The sequence below is a fragment of the Bubalus kerabau genome, chromosome X, assembly GCF_029407905.1.
Source record: "Bubalus kerabau isolate K-KA32 ecotype Philippines breed swamp buffalo chromosome X, PCC_UOA_SB_1v2, whole genome shotgun sequence".
In the NCBI taxonomy this organism is placed as follows: domain Eukaryota; kingdom Metazoa; phylum Chordata; class Mammalia; order Artiodactyla; family Bovidae; genus Bubalus; species Bubalus kerabau.
The window spans coordinates 76,802,245-76,819,275 of NC_073647.1; positions in this window are offsets into that span (position 1 = coordinate 76,802,245).

Sequence of the window (17,031 nt, forward strand, 5' to 3'; positions counted from 1 at the left end):
ATAAATTAGCTTCAAATGACTAGTATAACACCTCTATGTAGAATGTTCCAGGACTTCCTGCCTCACAAAAAGTAAAGGAAAATAGATTATAAAGAGCTGACACATATGAAATATATATTATTGAATACAGAAACGTAAAACCTCTTGCTAAAGAATTACTATAAATAAAAAAGGACTAAGTCCCTGGCAAGGTACAGCTGGACCAGAGTTTCTCAGTCTTGGCATTATTGACATTTTGGGTCAAATAATTCTTTACTATGTAAGCTGTTCTATGCATTGCAGGTGGTTTTCCATCATTCCCAGTCTTAATCCGGGCTTCCCAGATGGCATAGTGGCAGAGAATCCTACTGCCAATGCAAGAGGCACAGAGGATGTGGGATTGATCCCTAGGTGGGGAAGATCCCTGGAGAAAGAAATGGCAACCAACTCCAGTATTCTTGCCTGGGAAATCCCAAGGACAGAGGAGCCTGGTGGGCTACAGTCCATGGGGTCACAAAGAATTGGACACGGCTGAGCATGCATGTATCCAAATAGTTACAATTTGACAAAAAAAAAAAAGTCATGCTTTAGTTATTCACTGTTATCAATTAGCCATCTTTCCCCCACCATGAGATACCAAGATTAATATTTGAGGTTGGCAGCAGGAATAGAATGTGTTCAGTTCAGTTCAGTTCAGTCACTCAGTCCTGTCCGATTCTTTGCGACCCCTTGAATCGCAGCACGCCAGGCCTCCCTGTCAATCACCAACTCCCGGAGTTCACACAGACTCACGTCCATCGAGTCGGTGATGCCATCCAGCCATCTCATCCTCTGTCATCCCCTTCTCCTCCTGCCCCCAATCCCTCCCAGCATCAGAGTCTTTTCCAATGAGTCAACTCTTCGCATGAGGTGGCCAAAGTACTGGAGTTTCAGCTTTAGCATCATTCCTTCCAAAGAAATCCCAGGACTGATCTCCTTCAGAATGGACTGGTTGGATCTCCTTGCGGTCCAAGGGACTCTCAAGAGTCTTCTCCAACACCACAGTTCAAAAGCATCAATTCTTTGGCGCTCAGCTTTCTTCACAGTCCAACTCTCACATCCATACATGACCGCTGGGAAAACCAGAGCCTTGACTAGACGGACCTTTGTTGGCAAAGTAATGTCTCTGCTTTTGAATATGCTCTCTAGGTTGGTCATAACTTTCCTTCCAAGGAGTAAGCGTCTTTTAATTTCATGGCTGCAGTCACCATCTGCAGTGATTTTTGAGCCCAAAAAAATAAAGTCTGACACTGTTTCCACTGTTTCCCCATCTATTTCCCATGAAGTGATGGGACCAGATGCCATGATCTTAGTTTTCTGAATATTGAGCTTTAAGCCAACTTTTTCACTCTCCTCTTTCACTTTCATCAAGAGGCTTTTGAGTTCCTCTTCACTTTCTGCCATAAGGGTGGTGTCATCTGCATATCTGAGGTTATTGGTATTTCTCCCAGCAATCTTGATTCCAGCTTGTGTTTCTTCCCGTCCAGTGTTTCTCATGATGTACTCTGCATATAAGTTAAATAAGCAGGGTGACAATATACAGCCTTGACATACTCCTTTTCCTATTTGGAACCAGTCTGTTGTTCCATGTCCAGTTCTAACTGTTGCTTCCTGACCTGCATACAGGTTTCTCAAGAGGTGTATTATCCTTTATTAAAAATTAAAACAGAGAAAATAATCATAATGAGAGCATATTATTCTTTGGTACAGCTTGAAACACCTTATGTCTGAAACTTAGTCATTTTTTCCTACCTATGAAAAAAGTAGGCAAATAATACAACCAAGCAAAATGATAGAAAAAAAGAAAATGCTACTTTGTGTCAAAACATGGTTGTAATTAGCAATTAAAATTTTACTACTTTTTTTTTCTGAAAGTTTTAACAAAGAATATCTTTGGCTCTGTCTCCAATTTTGGAATTATTTCATCTACCTTTTCCTTGACAACTTCATGTTGCTCATCTAAAGAAAAAATGGTGAGATAATTAATGAAAATGTTTTATTTTCCTTTACTCTTGAAAGTTTGAGGGAGAATTTGTTTTATTCTATAATTTTTTATTGGCTTCCATTTATTAGTGATTTCTACATGGTGAAATCCATGTATTTTACATAGAACTGCTTTATTACTGTGGATACCCAAATAAAATTCCATCTGCTTGGGCTTAATAAAACCATGGATTAAATGTGTTCTAAGCTCTGTTCATTTTATTCCATGACTACATATTCATCAGACACTTTTAAGGTAGAAATGCCCAACAAAAAATATAGACAGATCAGAGGGATATATTGTTGCCTACTGGACACAATTTTGCATGCTTAACTACCTGATCTATTCTGTTTTTTCATAAATCAAGTCTAGCTCAGTTATTTTTAATTTACTTCCATCACTTTTTCATTCTTTTTAGGCCATTTCCCAAACTAGTCACTTTAGAAATCATAGCCAACTCAAGATGATTTATAAGAAACACAGATTGGGAATTGTGTAGTCAGAAAGGTGATTAATTTTTAGATGTAATAATTTGCTACTTCTTGAAAGAATTCATTTTCTCAACAAATGTAGTTTTCTTTCTCTGTCACTTTTGATCCAATTCAATGTATCTCTCTTGCTATGTTTACCGAGGGTCTAAATTTTTCCATCATGAAATAAATTCACAACTACTTGGATTATATAGGCTACTTTGGGAGATTTTTCTTCTTATTATGAGTTGTTTTCTGTAGGTAGAGTATTTATTTGGCTCATTGAACAAACAAAATTTATTTTCATTATCCAAATATATCTTTATATAAAGTATCTAATGTATAGGTTCATATATTTTGCATTATCTCAATATTTATGAAATCTTAAATGTAATTTTAATGTGTGTGTGCTTTGCAGAATAATTCAAACACATGTATCATACTAGCTTTGAGGTAAGCACTGACTAATGGGAGATTTTTTTCTTGTAAGCATACAAATAAATGAACATTATCAGAACAGAACATTTCTTTCTTCAAACAAAAAATTATTTTTTGTAATTGTATGTGTTTTATGAGACTAATATTCAGTAACAATCACATTTATTACTTTTCCCTGAGCAGCTTCCTGAGAAGTAATACATTCTAAAGCATAGCATCTGTGATTTATGTATATCATCATGTATTTTCTGAAAACTGGTATATTCTGTTGACTGTAGGCTTAATTTTAAGCTATTAATTTTTTTTTTCTAGGACAAAAGGACTAACTTTTGTAGGAACAAATGAAAAAAATAACACAGTTATCATTTTGGTTTGTAAGAAATAGTTTTATATCTCTGAATGTTGAGTCCTTAGATTATTTGCCAAGCCTTAATGAGTCACCTGGGCTTCCCAGGTGGCGCTAGTGGTAAAGAACCCACTTGCTGATGCAGGAGACCTAAGAGATGCAGGTTCAATAACTGGGTTGGGAAGATCCCCTGGAGAAGGAAATGGCAAGCCATTCCAGTATTCTTGCCTGGAGAATCCCCTGGACAGAGGAGCCTAGTAGGCTGCAGTCCATAGGGTCGCAAAGAGTCAGACACGACTGAAGCAAAGCAAGTAAGCAATGAGTCACAAAGTTAGAGTTGAGGAATAACCATAGGTTATTCTTGACCCCTGTTTTGTTTACTACTACAATGTAGTCTTCTCTGTCTCCATATACTGAATATTTTGAGAATCATATCTCTGCTATAGGCTCTGCCAGGTGTTTTGTCTGTTATTTCATTTCTTTACTTTCTCATCCCCATTATAACTTGCTTGGCCGTGATGAAGGACATATCCTGAACTCAGCACACCTTCTAGGCAACAATCCAGGGACTTCTTCCACTCAGGTTATTTGCCCCAGTTATGTTCAGCATTCACTTATCTAAGCTCTGTGTTTTCTGAAGACACTCAAAAAGCTCTTGATCTGTGGAGAAAATAATTCAGCTCGACAAATATCAGCAAGAATAGTGATCTTCACTATAAGTTTTTCACACAAGATGATCAACGCTTTGTTGATAAGGACTGTGGTTTATTTATATGTTGGTTCCCAGAAGTCTGACATTATGTACCTGGCACATAATGAGCAATGAATGGAGTGAGCTCATTGGTGTGAACATTTTTGTGGATACTTAGTTTAAAAAATTATGTTAATACTTTTTCTGCAATTTTAAGAATTCGTGTTTGCAAATTTGGAAATGGCTTCTTGAAATTGTTTTTCCAGCTTTTAATCTTTGGACAAAATAGGTATTATCCATGTTTTATATATTGGGCAAGTCAAGGTATTTGACAGAGCATACAATGTAGAATGACAAGATCATTTGTTGTCAGTCACTGCTCCATTGTATTGAATGCTATCATGGTATTCTCTAAGTAACCTTTTAAATTTCCTCTAATAACATTATGATCTTTGAAAACAAGTCTTTGAAAAGTGCTCCTGGAAAAGATGAGCAGAAAGGATCAGTCATTGTTATCCATACATTTTGAGAGTATTATTTTATATATCTAATAAAGTAATGTTAGAACAAGCTTAGCTATTTTCTCTAGTCTGCTTAAAGTTGGCATTACAGTGAAATGTCAGCATTCTTCACCAAAAATATTTGTTAAATTATATATTTGAATAAGGATGCAGTCAAAATACTTGTACATGTGCTTCAATTAATGCCACCATTTAATTAACCTAGTAAGATCATCAGTAATTCCAGATAAGAAAAATGCAGCTTCCCAAACTCATTTTTAGGCATATTTGGACTCCTCATTCTTAAATTGATATGATAGATTAAAAATAAGTAATCGATACAGTGACTTCACAGAACACTGATCATTTATTTCATGAGAACTTTGGAGATCAGACAGATTTTCTCTACCAAGTCATAATTATAATTTTTCATTAAAACTTCATATTCAATATGGGGGGAAAAGATGAGGTGGTTAGAAATCTGTCTGGAAATATATTCCTAGTATTCAAGAACATTTTAATAATAGTAGTAGTAGTAATAGTCATATTATTCTGTTTTAATTTGAATGACCTGTTTAAAACCAGCATCACCTATCTTCTTGGATTATACTCTGCCATCTTTGTAATAAAAGTTGGCTGAAATGGAAGGTTAAAATATAAAACAAAACAAAGAGAAAATTCATCAAAAATGGGGGCAGAATTTCCCAAGGAAATGTAAGGGAATTCAATGAGAGTTGATTTTTTAAAATGCTGTCCCAAGTCATCAGCAATTTTCAGGCCACAACCTGCTTCTTTTTTACTCTCCCTGTATTTTTTGATGCAATAACCATAAAACCTAACATGGAAAGTGACCCTATGGGTGCAACCACAAAATTTCAGTGAGAAAAATAATTGTTGAAAGACTTGCAGGCATCTCCAAATTTCTGGGACCAACAGTAGACCCCAGTGTCCTCCACAACTCCAGTTACATTCAGATCAAGCCAAAGTTAAAATTTTTAAAGACTCAATCACTGAAAAGATTAAGCTGCCTTCCCAGATAACACTTAGAAGGCAAAATAAAACCAGAAAGGCAAAATAAATATTTTAAACTAACAAGGCAACATAATTTAAGAATATTTTTAATGATGGATTAAATATTGCATAAACTCAGTGCAGAGACAAGATATCCCCTTACCTGATAACTTAAGGCTGCTGGGATGGTTTCTTTTAATTATCCCTAAAAGGGCTTCCCTTGTAGCTCAGTTGGTAAAGAATCTGCCTGCAGTGCAGGAGACCCGGGTTCGATCCCTGGGTTGGGAAGATCCCCTGGAGAAGGAAATGGCAAACCACTCCAGCATCCTTGCCTGGAAAATCTCATGGACAGAGGAGCCTGGAAGGCTGCAGTCCATGGGGTCACAAAGAGTAGGGCACGACTGAGCGGCTAACACTTACTTACTTGGCACACTAAAACAAGGAATGCTTATTCTAGTTAGAACTATCTATTAATTTGGTTTTTCTCAAACATATTCTGTAATATCTGTTATGTTTATGGTTTCTAGGACTGCTAAGGTTATATTGTATTCACAGAAATGTTTCTGTTCTCCTTTGCTTTACAGGATCCCTTTCAAACCTCACTAGTAGTGCAATATACTCTGTATTTCTAACCAATAATCTAGAAATTACTTCTGGATCCTGGGAATGAGGGGTTGCCAAGGGATAGAAAAGCTTGAAGTATTTTTTATTTTAATATTTTCAGTTAATTTTGCAGTTTCCCATTAAAGCTTTAAAATTAAAAGGCAAGGATTATTGTTACCTTGCCTCTCTTTAGGCTTGTTATTTAGAAAATTGTACCTTTTGGCGTTTTAAAAATAAGTTTCCTATCTGGAATATCAGTCCCTAAGGGAAGTTTGTCATACAAAGCAATTATCTAATTTATTAATGCTTTTAGAAATTTCATGTGTGTCTAACAATGAAAACAATTATTTGATGGGAAAATTTTAAATAGAAACTATCTTTTAGTTGCATTAGAAACTTGTAAAATGAACCACAAGAAGGAAAATATGCCAATTATTGTAGGATGAGCACATAGGTCTAGTTCTGGGTTTTGTTTTGTTTTTGATATTACAGATTCAGACTCCATAGGTGAGATTAGGATTTGGAGTTTTAAAATATGTTTATTTGTGTATGAGTGGGGACAAGAGACAACAGAGAGAAAGAAATCTCTTTAATTTTCCTAATATTGAATATCCATATTTCTTAAATAATCAGCTGTCCATCCTGCTCTATCTCAAAATCAATTATCTTCAACCTCATTATGTTTGTCTTGCTTTACTTTCACAAGTTTGTTGTAACAAAAACAAAGAAGTCATTTAAAAATATTGTATTATATAATTCCTAGTGTCATGATCTTTATTCACTGAGACATTTTGACGAGCTATGAATTTTTAATGGCCGAGTTACAAACATTAAGTCTTTTCCCAGTCAACAGTAAGCACTAGCTGGGAACTACCAGGGCTATGTAAATAGTCACTACAGTGAATCAATAATTCCTCCAAGGTTTTGTAAGCTTTTCAACTTGGTTAACTGAACAATAGAGTTATGTGTTCACCCTGATGCCCCAAACTCAGTAAGAGAGTTAATATGAGGGTATTTGTCTTGTACCTTGCAAATATGAAGTGTCAGATAAATGCACCACGATAATAATGATGAGTTGCAGTGAAGTTTAATGCCATACTTCCCATTTAATTATATCACGAGGCAGATCCATCTCAATGTATGGCAAAACCACTACAATGTTGTAAAGTAATTAGCCTCCAATTAAAATAAATACATTTTTAAAAAAGATACCTAATAAAAATGAATCTTTTATTGCTAAAAAAAAAAGAGTTGATTTAGCAAACTTCCCTCTTTTCATTAACAGCAGGAATGGTACATTCACACTAGGAAACATACAAAGATCATTAATGAAACAGTTTTGTTCAAGTAGCATGCTTTCAGTATATGAGTCAATTCTTCAAAGGCATATATATAATTGAGCATACTTTGTACCATGTTGAACAGGATTATATAGGCATTAGTCCTTCTCTTTGACTTCAAGTAAGACCATACCATAAGCTCACTAGAAAAAATGGAAATACATCCATTTTCTAAAGGCTGAGATAAAATGTGATTCACAAGTACTTCTTGTTAACTACAACAGTCAGGTCATCCATTATCCCTTGCCATATAGTGAGTGACTTCTCTGGTATATCTGTATCTGCTTATCCTTCCCCTTTTCATCCCTCAGTTCAGTTCAGTCGCTCAGTCGTGTCTGACTCTTTCTGACCCCATGGACTACAGCACACCAGGCTTTTCATCCCTACTTGGAAATAAAATCTGTATTTAATCAATAGCACCTACTATGATGATGCTTCAAACTTAATGAGAAACCAGTATTTGCAGAAGAAAAAATAGAAGTCTTACATATGCTGCTGAAAATCATGAAATTAAGTGTAGCATTTACCTATACCACTTGGGTGTGGAAAATAAGTTTAGAAACTCTGGAAGCAATGCCAAAATCCATAAAGACAGACTGGAATAGTAGAAGCAAAACTGAATGAAAGTACATTCATAATAGATTTTTTTCATTTATCTTAAGTTCAAGTTGAGAGTGGTTTTATTTTCATTGTTTTGGATTCTGTTAAAGATTTGTGAAACAGGAGGAAAAGGATTTGATGATTAGTGATAAAACTATACAGTACTGATAACACTTCTTGTTCATCTTTCTTCTGTTTCCTTGGAGCATGAACCCTCTGTGAGCTTAGCATTTGCCCTCTTATTATATAAACCCCAAGGAGAGGAAAATAATGTCTTGTTCATAGTAGTTTCTTATTAATGGTTTCCTATGAGGTTTCACTGCAGGGAAAGGAATTAAAAACTTAATAATCCTCCTAGCTCTCTGAGCAGTTTAGAGAACAGGAGATATTTAAAATTTTATGGCAGTATCCTAGGAAGTCATCGTCTCTTTGCTTTTTCTCACATTTAAGATTTTAATTGCCTCAGTGTTTCAGTGACAATTACAGCCTATTCAGAATTTTTCTTTTCATGATCTAACAGCTCTGAGTTTTAGTTTCTGGGAACCTTTCCTGAAGTAAGTTATATTTGTTATCTCAAGTCTCAGAAGAATATCAATCTGTGCAATATGGGACCAATTTCCCATTTACTGGCTTTGGAGCCATCAGTATTTTACCTGATTGTGTCTGTATATTAAGCAAGCAAAGCTTTTCAATGTTTCCACTTCCTTCTGTGCCACTAATCTAACAATGTACTGACTTGATCACTTGACTTATTAGTCCACATCAATCCAAATAAAGTGTCTTCTGTTTTTTGGCATAAATTTAATTCAATTCTTATTCATGCTTGTTCAAATCCAATGGAGCTTCTCTATTAAGATGGATTATAGCAATATACAATTTCTAATTTTTCCCATTTTGAGCCTGATTTTTCCCATTTCTATCAGGGAGAATGCCAGGGGAAAAAATGAGTTAAATATAAACATTTTAAATGGGCATGAACTAATTTTCTCTGATAGAGAAGAAATAGTTCTACTTAAAGAGAACAAGACTTCACCTGCAATATCTTGCAATTCTTCTTTTCCTCACCTCTGTTCTCTTCTAGTCATTTTTCTGAGACTCTACATTTTGCTCATCCTGTCACCCTTACTCTTCTACTTTTCCTGATATATTACAATCACTCTTACTCCACACACTTTGATTCTATTTGTTCATGTCTCTACCACTGTAATAATTGAGCATTTTCCCCCATACATCTTATATTAACTGTATTAATATATGTTAATATATTAACATATATTAATATGTTTTCTATTGCTGCATAACAAATTACCAAAAATCTAATGGCTTAAAATCATACCGATGTATTAGTTCACAGTTTTGTAGGTCAGAAATCCAGGGGCTTCACCTGGATTCTCTGCTTAAGGTCTTGAAAGGCTGAAGTCAATGTGTCTGCTGGGCAGTGGAAGCTCTGGAGAAGGATCTGCTTCCAGGTTCATTCAGATTGTTGGCAGAATCTGGTTCCTTAGGGCTATAGGACTGTAGTCCCTACTTTCTTGCTGGCTGCCAGCTAGAGGCCACTCTCTGCTCCTCGAGGCAACCCACAGTCCTTTTCACATAGCCCTCTCTATCTTCAAAGCTAGCAACTCCATAAACAATCCTTTTTCATGCTTTAATTCTCTTTAATTACAAACTGGAGAAAATGATCAACTTATAAAGCACTAGTGGGATGAGATTAGGTCTACCTGGATAATCTCTCTTGCCATTTAAAGCAACAAATTCATGGAAGTGATAGCATGTATTTACATATTTCAGTCACACTGAAAATGGCAGGGATTATGCAAGGGTGAGTGTCACTGAAGTTATTCTAGAAGATTTGTCTACCATGCTAACCCATTATCATGGAAAGTCTTCCAGTGCCTTTCAAAAATTTTTGACTGGTACCACAGTATTGAAATACATTGTGTGCATAACTCAGAACACACACACACATTGTAGTTTCACAAAAGAGTATTCTTATTGTGTGCAATAAATGATGTTATTTTCTCTTCTATTTCATAAAAATAAAAGATTGGTTTAACCTACTAAATTTAGTGCAAAACTGTTTTTAGCCAAATTGGGGAAAAGCAGTCACCTTTTCCCCCTTTTTGAAAATCCATTTGTAATTTTGGTGATCTGCAAAATTGATCTATGAAAATTGGAATGAGATAACATTTAAAATGAGTTGTCTTTTATTTTAATACTGCAGAAAGTGAAGAGGAACTAAAAAGCCTCTTGATGAAAGTGAAAGTGGAGAGTGAAAAAGTTGGCTTAAAGCTCAACATTCAGAAAACAAAGATCACGGCATCTGGTCCCATCACTTCATGGGAAATAGATGGGGATACAGTGGAAACAGTGTCAGACTTTATCTTTTTGGGCTCCAAAATTATTGCAGATGGTGACTGCAGCCATGAAATTAAAAGATGCTTACTCCTTGGAAGGAAAGTTATGGCCAACCTAGATAGCATATTTAAAAGCAGAGATATTACTTTGCCAACAAAGGTCCTTTAGTCAAGGCTATGGTTTTTCCTGTGGTCATGTATGGATGTGAGAGTTGGACTGTGAAGAAAGCTGAGGGCCGAAGAATTGATGCTTTTGAACTGTGGTGTTGGAGAAGACTCTTGAGAGTCCCTTGGACTGCAAGGAGATTCAACCAGTTCATTCTGAAGGAGATCAGTCCTGGGTGTTCTTTGGAAGGAATGATTCTAAAGCTGAAACTCCAGTACTTTGGCCACCTCATGCAAAGAGTTGACTCATTGGAAAAGACTCTGATGCTGGGATGGATAGGGGGCAGGAGGAGAAGAGGACAACAGAGAATGAGATGGCTAGATGGCATCACTGACTCGATGGACATGAGTCTGAGTGAACTCCAGGAGTTGGTGATGGACAGGGAGGCCTGGCGTGCTGCGATTCACGGGGTCACAAAGAGTCGGACCCGACTGAGTGACTGAACTGAACTGAACTATCTTATTCTCCTTTTATGTTAATATCATTCCAATGTGCACATGTAATTACTTTTCAAATAATGAAAGAGAATTGAGAATTCAATACATAGATTGTTACATTTCAGTTCAGTTCAGTTACACTTAGGTAGGAGCATATTATTCTGTGTAAAAACCACCATATGACCTACCAATATAAATAATCTTTTTTTTACGTAGTTATAGTGGTAGTCACTAGATGGCAGATGTGTGTTGCCAAAATGAAAGGTGCCCACAGAAGGAAGTCTATTATTAAGTATTAGAATTCTACCTCAGATTTTCTACGGAATCTTGAGATTGTTAAACAGTAAACAGGCCCTAACATCATATAATTTAATATCTTCTAGTTTTCCTTGAGAAATATTTATAATAGATTTTTCTTTTATTTTAAGCTATGACTTTTTAATATACTCATCATACAACTCCAGCACTGTAAGTGGCTTTGGATCCACTAAACTTGAGACCATACAATTTTCTTCCAATACTGTAAATTTATACCCTAATGGAAAACTGGATGAAACATGAATCCTTCCAATCCCAGTTACTTGTTACTTCTTGAAAAAGCCATATTTGACCAATGAATCTAAACTCTCTCCTAGCACCCTACCCTTTCCTTTCTTAGCACCAGTCACTACCTCCAGTGATATGGAATTGGTGTGATTATTTGTACAAAGTCTATTATCTGCAATAAACTTTCTTCTCCACGCAAAAAGGGATCATGTCTGTTTTGCCTGTCACCATGTCACCAGCACCTAGCACCGTGTCTGATGCACAGAAGGTCCTCAAGTAAAGCTTATGCAATAAATTAGTGATGGATATGATTACAGATTGTTTTCTTTTTTCCTCATCAAGTGATTTTTTTGTTAAGGACCTTGCTAACACTTAGGTACATGTGAGCTTTTCCTTAGGGAGGACCAAGGCTAAAGTGAATCACCTTTGCTACTATTGCAAAAAGAACGCAACTACTCTAAGATATAGTTTCGAAGTCTGCCTGTACAACATTTTAATGAAAATGTTGATTAAAAAAAATCCTCTTGTGCATATAATTTCATGGAGGAAGAGAAGAAATATCAAGCTGCTAGCCAATGTGTACTTTCTTGAAACTGTATTTTCTGTGATACATCTGATTCTATATGTCTGCTAGTTCCCTCATTAACATCAAAGGTTACTGCCACACATATTAGTCTTTCACATTTCTTATGATTCAGTTATGAATTTCATGGGAAGGAAAGCATGAATCTAGATTTGAAAGCATATATAATATGAGCATAAGAAATATATCTTTTCATTTCACTTTAGCAGTTTATACTGGCAGGTGATTTTGTACTCATTCACACTCTTTTTCTCTTATAATAACATAAGTAATATAATGAAGCATTGAATTATTCCTTGAAGTATTATATGAATTATAGCTAAGTATAAATAGGATTGACATGCTACTCTAAATCATTATCAATAGATGTGAAGGCATGTGATTGTACCTGGTTTTGTCAATAAAAAACTGCATTCTATCATGTTCCAAAGTTTGATGAACATTATATACCTTCCCTAATTTACTGACTCTTCATTTATTATTGTTGTTTTATTCAAATAACAAAATCTCTGCTGAAATAGAAGCTTCAAAAATGTTTTGCTGATGTGCTTTGGATCCATATAAAGATTTAAATAGATGGGACGTGCTCATTTTTCTATACTTGCTTGTCCTGATTTTTTGAACTGGAATGTAAAAATAACCCAGGTATTTGACACTTTTATGCTCATTTCAAGATTTAAGAACAAAGAAGAATTGTTATCTGTTAAAACTGGTTCACATAAATACACTCTCCAGTTGGTTTCATCCTCTAAAATAGGCTGGATTATAGTACCATCTTATGCTGAAGTCTATATTTTTGCATAATCCAGTCAAGAGAAAAGTAGTGACCAAATGAACATGTATAATTTATAAAAGTATTTGATGGTAATAAATTGACATGTAATCAATCAGTCATTTTAAATAGAATAAGATTTTAATATTTGTCCGGGCTGTTTTGTTTTAGAGTTTATTTCAGTTCAGTTCAGTCACTCAGTCAGGTCCGACTCACTGCGACCCCATGAATTGCAGCACTCCAGGCCTCCCTGTCCATCACCATCTCCCAGAGTTCACTCAAACTCATGTCCATCGACTCAGTGATGCCATCCAGCCATCTCATCCTCTGTCGTCCCCTTCTCCTCCTGCCCCCAATCCCTCCCAGCATCAGAGTCTTTTCCAATGAGTCAATTCTTTGCATGAGGTGGCCAAAGTACTGGAGTTTCAGCTTTAGCATCATTCATTCCAAAGAACACCCAGGACTGATATCCTTCAGAATGGACTGGTTGGATCTCCTTGCAGTCCAAGGGACTCTCAAGAGTCTTCTCCAACACTACAGTTCAAAAGCATCAATTCTTCCACACTCGGCTTTCTTGACAGTCCAACTCTCACATCCATACATGACCACTGGAAAAACCAGAGCCTTAACTAGACTGACCTTTGTTGGCAAAGTAATGTCTCTGCTTTTGAATATGCTATCTAGGTTGGTCATAACTTTCCTTCCAAGGAGTAAGCGTCTTTTAATTTCATGGCTGCAATCACCATCTGCAGTGATTTTGGAGCCCTAAAAAATGAAATCTGATACTGTTTCCCCATATATTTGCCATGAAGTGATGGGGCCAGATGCCATGATCTTTAGTTTTAAAAACAACTAAATAAAACAAAACAAAAATTTCAATTACTTCTGTATATACAGAGAAAATACAGACTGTCAAGGACTACCAGCCAGCCACTCTAACTAAACTCAGGAAGAAAATTTCTAAGAACTTGTTATCCTTAGCTATGGTACATATACACAATGGAATTTTATTCAGCCATTAAAAAGAATACATTTGAATCAGTTCTAATGAGGTGGATGAAACTGGAGCCTATTATACAGAGTGAAGTAAGCCAGAAAGAAAAACACCAATACAGTATACTAACACATATATATGGAATTTAGAAAGATGGTCAGGATAACCCTGTATGCGAGACAGCAAAAGAGACACTGATGTATAGAACAGTCTTATGGACTCTGTGGGAGAGGGAGAGGGTGGGAAGATTTGGGAGAATGACATTGAAACATGTAAAATATCATGTATGAAACGAGTTGCCAGTCCAGGTTCGATGCACGATACTGGATGCTTGGGGCTGGTGCACTGGGACAACCCAGAGGGATGGAATGGGGAGGGAGGAGGGAGGAGGGTTCAGGATGGGGAACACATGTATACCTGTGGCAGATTCATTTTGATATTTGGCAAAACTAATACAATTATGTAAAGTTTAAAAATAAAATAAAATTAAAAAAAAAAAAAAAACTTCAACTCAAAAAGCTCAAGAACTATTTTTGAGTGCTAACTATGTGTCTGCTAAAAAAAAAAAAAATGAAGTGATAGAAACTTCTTAAAGGAATTCTTACTCAAAAGAGCATTACAGACATTTATTTTTTTTAATTTTTATTTTTTTTAAATATAAATTTATTTATTTTAATTGGAGGTTAATCACTTTACAATATTGTATTGGTTTTGCCATACATCAACATGAATCCGCCACAGGTATACACGTGTTCCCCATCTTGAACCCCCCTCCCTCCTCCCTCCCGGTACCATCCCTCTGGGTCATCTCAGTGCACCAGCCCCAAGCATCCAGTATCATACATCGAACCTGGACTGGCGACTCTTTTCGTATATGATATTATACATGTTTCAATGCCATTCTCCCAAATCGTCCCACCCTCTCCCTCTCCCACAGAGTCCAAAAGACTGTTCTATACATCTGTGTCTCTTTTGCTGTCTCGCATACAGGGTTATCCTGACCATCTTTCTAAATTCCATATATATGTGTTAGTATACTGTATTGGTGTTTTTCTTTCTGGCTTACTTCACTCTGTATAATAGGCTCCAGTTTCATCCACCTCATTAGAATTGATTCAAATGTATTCCTTTTAATGGCTGAGTAATACTCCATTGTGTATATGTACCACTGCTTTCTTATCCATTCGTCTCCTGATGGACATCTAGGTTGCTTCCATGTCCTGGCTATTATAAACAGTGCTGCAATGAACATTGGGGTACACGTGTCTCTTTCAGTTCTGGTTTCCTCAGTGTGTATGCCCAGCAGTGGGATTGCTGGGTCATAAGGCAGTTCTATTTCCAGTTTCTTAAGGAATCTCCATACTGTTCTCCATAGTGGCTTTACTAGTTTGCATTCCCACCAACAGTGTAAGAGGGTTCCCTTTTCTCCACACCCTCTCCAACATTTATTGCTTGTAGACTTTTGGATCGCAGCCATTCTGACTGGTGTGAAATGGTACCTCATTGTGGTTTTGATTTGTATTTCTCTGATAATGAGTGATGCTGAGCATCTTTTCATGTGTTTGTTAGCCATCTGTATGTCTTCTTTGGAGAAATGTCTATTTAGTTCTTTGGTCCATTTTTTGATTGGGTCGTTTATTTTTCTGGAATTAAACTGTAGGAGTTGCTTGTATATTTTTGAGATTAGTTGTTTATCAGTTGCTTCATTTGCTATTATTTTCTCCCATTCTGAAGGCTGTCTTTTCACCTTGCTTATAGTTTCCTTTGTTGTGCAGAAGCTTTTAAGTTTAATTAGGTCCCATTTGTTTATTTTTGCTTTTATTTCCAATATTCTGGGAGGTGGGTCATAGAGGATCCTGCTGTGATGTATGTCAGAGAGTGTTTTGCCTATGTTCTCCTCTAGGAGTTTTATAATTTCTGGTCTTACGTTTTATAATTTCTGGTCTTACGTTTAGATCTTTAATCTATTTTGAGTTTATGTTTGTATATGGTGTTAGAAAGTGTTCTAGTTTCATTCTTTTACAAGTGGTTGACCAGAGTTCCCAGCACCACTTGTTAAAGAGATTGTCTTTAATCCATTGTATATTCTTGCCTCCTTTGTCAAAGATAAGGTGTCCATAGATTTAAATACATCTATCATATTTTATAAAGATGTATTAACAGTGTATTGTTTCAATGGGACTATAAACCTAAAGATCTAAACATCACAGTGTTTATCGCAGCACTGTTTATAGCAGCCAGGACATGGAAGCAACCTAGATGTCCATCGGCAGATGAATGGATAAGAAAGCTGTGATACATATACACAATGAAATATTACTCAGCTATTAAAAAGAATGCATTTGAATCAGTTCTAATGAGGTGGATGAAACTGGAGCCTATTATACAGAGTGAAGTAAGCCAGAAAGAAAAACACCAATACAGTATATTAACCCATATATATGGAATTTAGAAAGATGGTAATGATGACCCTATATGTGAGACAGCAAAAGAGACACAGATGTAAAGAACAGGACTTTTGGATTCTGTGGGAGAAGGTGAGGGTGGGATGATTTGAGAGAATAGCATTGAAACATATATATTATCATATGTGAAATAGATCACCAGTCCTGGTTCGATGCATGAGACTGGGTGCTCAGGGCTGGTGCACTGGGATGACCCTGTGGGATGGATGGGGAGGGAGGTGCGAGGGGGTTTCAGGATGGCGAACACATGTACACCCGTGGCTGATTCATGTCAATGTATGGCAAAAACCACCTCAGTATTATAAAGTAATTAGCCTCCAATTAAAATTAATAACGGAGAAGGCAATGGCACCCCACTCCAATACTCTTGCCTGGAAAATCCCATGGATGGAGGAGCCTGGTAGGCTGCAGTCCATGGGGTCGCTAAGAGTTGGACACGACTGAAGGACTTCACTTTCCCTTTTCACTTTCATGCATTGGAGAAGGAAATTGCAACCCACTCCAGTGTTCTTGCCTGGAGAATCCCAGGGGTGGGAGAGCCTGGTGGGCTGATGTCTATAGGGTCGCACAGAGTCAGACACGACTGAAGTAACTTAGCAGCAAAATAAATAAATTTTAAAAAACCCTACAGAAAAGGCCTATCAATTTGAAAGCATGTACTTTTATAGTAAACCATTGTGACTGTTCATTATCACTCTTCTCTAGAACAC